This window comes from Macaca nemestrina, chromosome 4, assembly GCF_043159975.1.
Source record: "Macaca nemestrina isolate mMacNem1 chromosome 4, mMacNem.hap1, whole genome shotgun sequence".
NCBI lineage: Eukaryota > Metazoa > Chordata > Mammalia > Primates > Cercopithecidae > Macaca > Macaca nemestrina.
In genome coordinates this window covers 70,816,583-70,823,225 of record NC_092128.1, presented here as the reverse complement: position 1 = coordinate 70,823,225, position 6,643 = coordinate 70,816,583, and positions in this window count along the sequence as shown.

The window sequence follows — 6,643 nt, the reverse complement described above, 5'->3', positions numbered from 1 at the left end:
AATTTATTATATTGCAATAAATACAGCAATTTGTTATATAGCAATAGCAATCATAATAGCAAATATTATTCTACAATATTTGGAACAAGGAAGCACCACTCACATTTTGTTCTGTGTGAATGGTGATTCTCAGAGTTCTTTAGTAAGATGGTATCACACGTTGCTGTGCAAATCCACCAGTTGTAAGTGTTGGTTGACATCTGCAGACTTCATCTGGACTCCTCTGTTTCTCACTTTTTCTCTCCTCTTCCCTAGTTTTCTATTCTGTTTGGCTCCCTTGTCATCACATGAAATTGTTGACACCAAACCTCAAGGCTAGTCCCTAATAACTTTTTCAGCTCTGCTAACTCTTGGGTACTCTAGTCTAGTTCACCCTGGGATTTCCTCTCAATAACCCCCAGTGTCCACTCTAGCACATTTGTAGCTCCCAAGACCACATGTGGAGGCCCCTTCTCATCCCATCCCCAGATCCTCCCTGAACTGTGGGGGACCTGCAGGATACCCCAGTTCACACATCCAAGCTCTGTTTTCAGCCTATGCAAACAGCTGCACCTCATCCACTCCTCAGGCGTAGAGGTGCTCATAATGGCAGTCATGGTCCACCTTCAGAAGAACAGGGAAGAGGCCCATACAGGCCCTATCCACAGTTTATAGAGGGCTCACACCCTTGCTCTTCAGACTCCTCACACCCTGTGGAGGGACAGGCAGAAGGGGGCTAGATCAAGGCCCTCTAAGCACAGGGCCTGGGCAGGGCCACTAACTGCCTTGCATTAAAGGCAGTGCTGCCCCACCCCACCTCCTGAGGCTGTGGGAAAGTTACACGTCTAGTGCTCTCTGCTGCTCCTCCCTGGGATTCAGCAAGACTGCTCAGCTAGAGCCATCTGTCCTCACCAGCAAGGAGGATGGGCAGAGATTTGCTTTTTTTTTTTTTTAGACAGAGTTTCACTCTGTTGTCCAGGCTGGAGTGCAGTGGTGCAATCTTAGCTCACTGCAACCTCCGCCTCTCAGGTTCAAGCAATTCTTCTGCCTCAGCCTCCTGAGTAGCTGGGATTACAGGTGTGCACCACCACACCAGGGTAACTTTTGTATTTTTAGTAGAGACAGGTTTCGCTATGTTGGCCAGGCTGGTCTTGAACTCCTGGCTTAAAGCAATCCTCCCACCTTGGCCTCCTAAAGTTCTGGGATTACATGTGTGAGTCACCGCGCCATGCCGAGACTTGCTTTTAGTGTGATGGAGAACTAAAAGTGATTGGTCCCAAAGCAGAGGCTAGATTATGTCATTTCTTTGCTAGATGATTCAGGGTGAAATTCACACATTTTAGAGTCTAGATCCTAGGATCTCCATGGCCCAGTTTTATTCTTCACTGGTCCCTCTCACACACATTATGCTCCAGCCTAAGTCATTGTTACGACTTCCAGAAATTTCCGCTTGCTGTCTACTTTTTGTTGCTGTTGTTAAATGTGGAGTCCTTGCTGAAAAAAATTACAGTTCTAATAAGATCTGGAGGCTCGAAGTGATCTTATTAAGGACAGATAATTTCCTGAGTTAGAGCCACCAGCACAAGGGTGCCCATTCATAGTCTGTCACAGAGTTTAAATATCATGCTGAGGTCATGAAAAACGGAAAAATATTAGCTCAAGGATTTACTTTGCAACTGGAGTGGCAGCATTTGCATTGCCCTTCTAGGGTTCAGCCTAACCGCAAAAATGATTGGACTAAGGCCTCAATGTTATCACTTATAATATTGTGATCTTGGAAATGTTGCTTCATCTTTCAGACCTAAGTGTAGGCTTAGATGGTAGTGCAAGCTCCAGGCTTCCCAGTGAACCCTCCCTCCCAACCTGTCAGCTAATGACAGTCAGGACCTTAGACAGCAGCTGATGACCTCTGTGGAAAGGCGACAACATTTTAGTCAGGACTTATCTGTACTCTCAGGGTCTGTTCACTGGCTCACAGAATGAGATGACCAAAAATATGATTGCCATAATAAAGTTATGAATAAAACTTTACATAACATAGGATGAGCGTATGAGGAATCTTAAATGACATTTGTGTTGGGATCTCAATTTTGGCAACAATTGAAAGCGTGCAACCTCACCTAAAATTAATGACCAACATCAGGAAAAAAACAAAGCTTTCTTCAACCTACTGTGAATTATCTAGTACACTTAGCAGATAATAAACATAGACACTAAAGGGTAATTCAGCCTACCTCTCCCAAGGTGTGGCTTTCCTTTGGGGCCTTTTTAAAACATAGCAGAACACTTGTTGTCATTGTGGCATTCATATCAGAGGTGCATTCATTCAATACACCTTCCACTACTTCACAGAAAATGGGAAAGACTTGGGAATTTCATATTTTGTTTTGCTCTGTGGACACATGGAAAACTGGAAAACTCACTTGTCAATAGGTTCCTCTTTATGTGCTTTCTGTGTGCATAAAGTGGATCTCTTTGTACCTCAAATATCTGGTGAACCCTTGAACTGTGCCGTGCAAGCTGCAGAAATGACATGAGCAAGACTAGGTGTTCTACTTCCTTAGGGAGCTCCAGGTGCTGAAGGGGATCAGAAAAGCCCTGCTCTGGGGAAATGAGGGGGAGGAGATCAAGCTCTGAAGGAGTGTGCAGAGTTCCCTCCGAGGTGTTTGTTATTTCAAAGTTGAGTGATAACTTGAATTATACTATTTATTAATAGATTTGATAGAGAAAATTTGGAACATTGATGTTTTTACTGTGCAATCTTGGAATCATGATCAAAGTAATACGATGGGCATATATGGTGTCTCATCCCCTGTGTGCTTGCATTTGCTCCTCTGTCTGGAAAGCCTGCCCATGTTCTCTGGAAAACTCACATGTGTTCTTCCGAGACATTCTCACCACTCCCACCTCTGCCCCAGAACCAAAGCAAAATATCCTACCTTTTTCTGTAGTACTTCTGTAAATTGTATTTACATATTTATTTCATTGAAATCATGTCTACATAGTTGTCTTCCCCAACTAGACTGTAAGGGAAGGGCAGTGTCTCACCAGTTCATGACCTGTAGTGTCTAGCTCAGTGTCTAACACATTGAAGTCACTTAACAGATGTTTGGTGAAATGAAAAATGGTAAGCCACCTAGGCCAAAGTGATTTGTCCCAAAGCAAAGGCTAGATTATGTCATTTCTTTGTTTGACAATCCGGGGTGAAATTCAAACATTTTAGAGTCTAGATTCTAGGGTCTCCATGGCCCAGTTTTATTCCTCACTGGTCTCTCTTACACACCTTATGAACCAGCCTAAGCAGAGTGCCTTGATGTCCCCAAACACCCAGCATTTCTCATATTTATCTCTTTTTTTGTGTTCTTCCTTTATCCTAGTGTGATGTTCTCCCCTACTTCAGTAAGGTATGGGTTAAAATGGTAATCAGTTTCCAAAGCTCAACTTAGATGCCATTTCCTCCATGAGGTCTTCCTAGTTACTTTCAGCTAGAAGGAACATCCTCCTTTTTTTTCTTCTTCCTTTGCACTATGTTTCACTGTCCCTGCCACATTACACCTTGTAACTTCACTCATTTAATCAACATTTATTGAACTATTGATAGAAAGATGAAAATATCCACTACTTTCCCTCAAAATCTCAGATTATAGTGTGCAGGCACATAAAAGGTAGTTATCAAATTTTAAAAGTGTGGCTAGGCGCGATGGCTAACCTCTGTAATCCCAGCACTTTGGGAGGCTGAGGTGGGTAGATGGCTTGAGCCCACAAATTTGACAGCAGCCTGGGCCACATGGCAAAACCCAGTCTCTACAAAAAGCACAAAAATTAGCTAGGCATAGTGGTGAATGCCTCTAGTTCCAGCTACTTGGGAGGTTGAAGTGGCAGAATCGCTTGAGCCCAGGAGGTGGAGGGTACAGTGAGCCATTATCCTGCTACTGCACTCCAGGCTCGGTGAGAGTGAGACTCTGTCTCAAAAAAAAAAAAAAAAAAAGTGCAATGGTAGAAATACTCCATTTTTTACAGCTCTTATGACTTGAAATTACGCATTGTACTTTTAAAAAATTCTCTTTTCCTCTGTGAGTTGTTCACCATCATATCTCCAGCACCCCGAACACCCCAGATATGTGGTAGGTACTCAATTATCATTTGTTGAATACATTAGTGTAGAATAACTTTTAAAGTTTTTTTTTTAACGGTTAATCTACAATGGAAGTTTACATCTTGCTAATGTGAATTCCCTTCAAGATTATAATGTGGCTCAATTCCAAACAGTAATTCTTGTATACTGTGGCTCCATCTTCTTAAGCGTGTGACTTCCATGTTCACCTGCATGGAGTTGCTGCGAAAGGGGAAGATTATGGGAATCATGTGACGCATGCTTCATAGGCCAGGCCTGGAGTGCTGCACTCAGTTCTGTTCATATTCCATGAGTCAGAACTCAGCCACCTGGCCACATCCACCTGTAAGGGGGGCTGTGCAATGTGGTCTAGCTGGTCTAGTCCAGGAGAAAAAAACTTAGGTAGGCTCTGTTGAATTCTATGAATGAGGGAGGGAAAAATGGAGAAAAGGGTCAACTACTCAGGGGAAGGGGCCTTGTCAGTAAAGGCTTCGTGGAGGAGGTGATGCAAAAGATGAGTCTTAAAGCAGCCGTGGGATGTGACCACCTGAGGAGGGAGGAGAAGGAATCCCAGCTAGAAGGTAAGTATAAACTAAGCAAAGGAGTGGAAACTACCCACCATTCCCTGAGGCCAGAAGACAGAGAGGCAGGGAGAGGACATGAAAATGGAGAGAAAGGAAGGGGAGATGGTGAGGGTGAGGTGGAGGGCTTAATGCTATTACACAGAGCTTGAAACTCACTATAGGGGATAGAAGGAGCCACTGAAAGTTTGAAGCAGGAATGCAGCACAAATGATTTGCAATTTGAATAGAGTCTTCAGGTGGAGAGGACAGAGGGAGGACAGAGATGGAGGCAAACAGACCACTTAGGAGGTTATGTATTTAAATTTCCATATGGGGTCCCTACAGAAGATCACTCGAGGGAAATCTGAAGTGTATATATACTTGGGCTGCAGCCTCAGCCGCTGCAATTCAGCAGGAATGTTTAGAAAGCTCCCCAGGCCATTCTGATAGTCAGCCAGGTGTAGGAATCACTGCCTCTGTGCATCATGAGCTCCTGCGAGGACAAGCAGACATCTTTCCTCTTTGGTTTCTCCCATAGAGCCAGGCCCTGCCTTGCATGTAATCCCATATCATTACAAGTGGTATACATACAGTATACTCACATTGTTTGAAGTCTTTCAACTAAACCCTAAGAAAGAGTTCTTTCTTAGAAAGAAGGAAAAAAAAATCCCATTTCACTCTTATTTAATCTGCGTTATCTTTTAATAATTGATTAATTTGTTTTGAAATGGTTAAACATCTACTACACCTTGGACACCATTTTCAGGCTTGAGGATACAGAGACGGAAAATAAGACCTGTATGGTACTATTTTGAAAGTGATGTGGGGACATGGAAGAGGGAGAGACTGTTTCAGGGGACTTCTGGAATGTTTTACAGCAGAGATGATTTTTGAAAAAGGTCTTAAAAGGATCAAGAGGAATTTAATCAAAACACAGGAAAGGTTATTCCAATCAGAGAGAACAGTGTGTGCAAAAGAACAGCACCATGAGAATGCCTGGAACATCCAGGGATCTGTGGGAAGTTCGACATGGTGAGGGCAGAGGATGTGCACATGAGAGGTAGTGGTGTGCTGGAAACTTCTTATCAAAAACAACAACAACAAAATCCAAACATGATTTACAGAGTTTGCCAATTTCTGTGGTGTAAATATTTCCATCTGATTTCAAACTGTCAATGATTTAAGGACTGCCTTACAAAATTCCTAAGTATTTTAGAACTGGTTTTGTGAACTGGTAGCACCTACTCCCAGTACATGACTGGCAGGAGGCCAGATCCTTTAATTTTAAGAGATGTTCTGAAAAAATCTGTGTTCCCTTGCCTTGGTTGTGCCTCGCATTATGATGAGGCTTGTTTTAATGAGTTCAGAGTAGACCAAGCCAAAGAAACACACAAGGGACCTGAAAACTCACTGGAGCTATTTCTTAGACTCCTACCACTCACCAGTAGTGCACTTAGACCCAGGCAAGAGGGGCCCCCATTTTGGTTTCTATGATCAAACAGCCTTCTGTAGACATAGCCCTTCTCCACAGAATGAGGAAGCCATAGTGCCATGCCCAACAGGAACTTATCTCCCCCACTTCTCCACATACTCCAGATGTCCATGACCCTGGAATACTCTCTGCAAATGGAGTCTTCCCTGAGACCACCCTCCTGAGGGCATGTACCTCATCCCCAAGGGCTGGCCAAGGAGGAACTGCTTGCTGAAGTTATGGATAATGGGGATGTGCGGGCTGGGATGTCCACACACATGCACCTGCGGCCCCTTACATCGTGGATGGAGCTGGGGATGGGAAGTGAAAAGAAGTGGGTCAGTCTCAAGCTGAACTGGTTCCCTCTGTACTGTCTCATTTTGGTGAGGAACTTTGAGGAGTCCAAGAATCTAACCGTGAATCTGGCCTTCAAGTTCATTATAAAGACATATTTCAAAGTAAGAGAATAGAATAGGTTTAGTTTTTTGTTAGTTGGATGTATATCTTTAAATATTT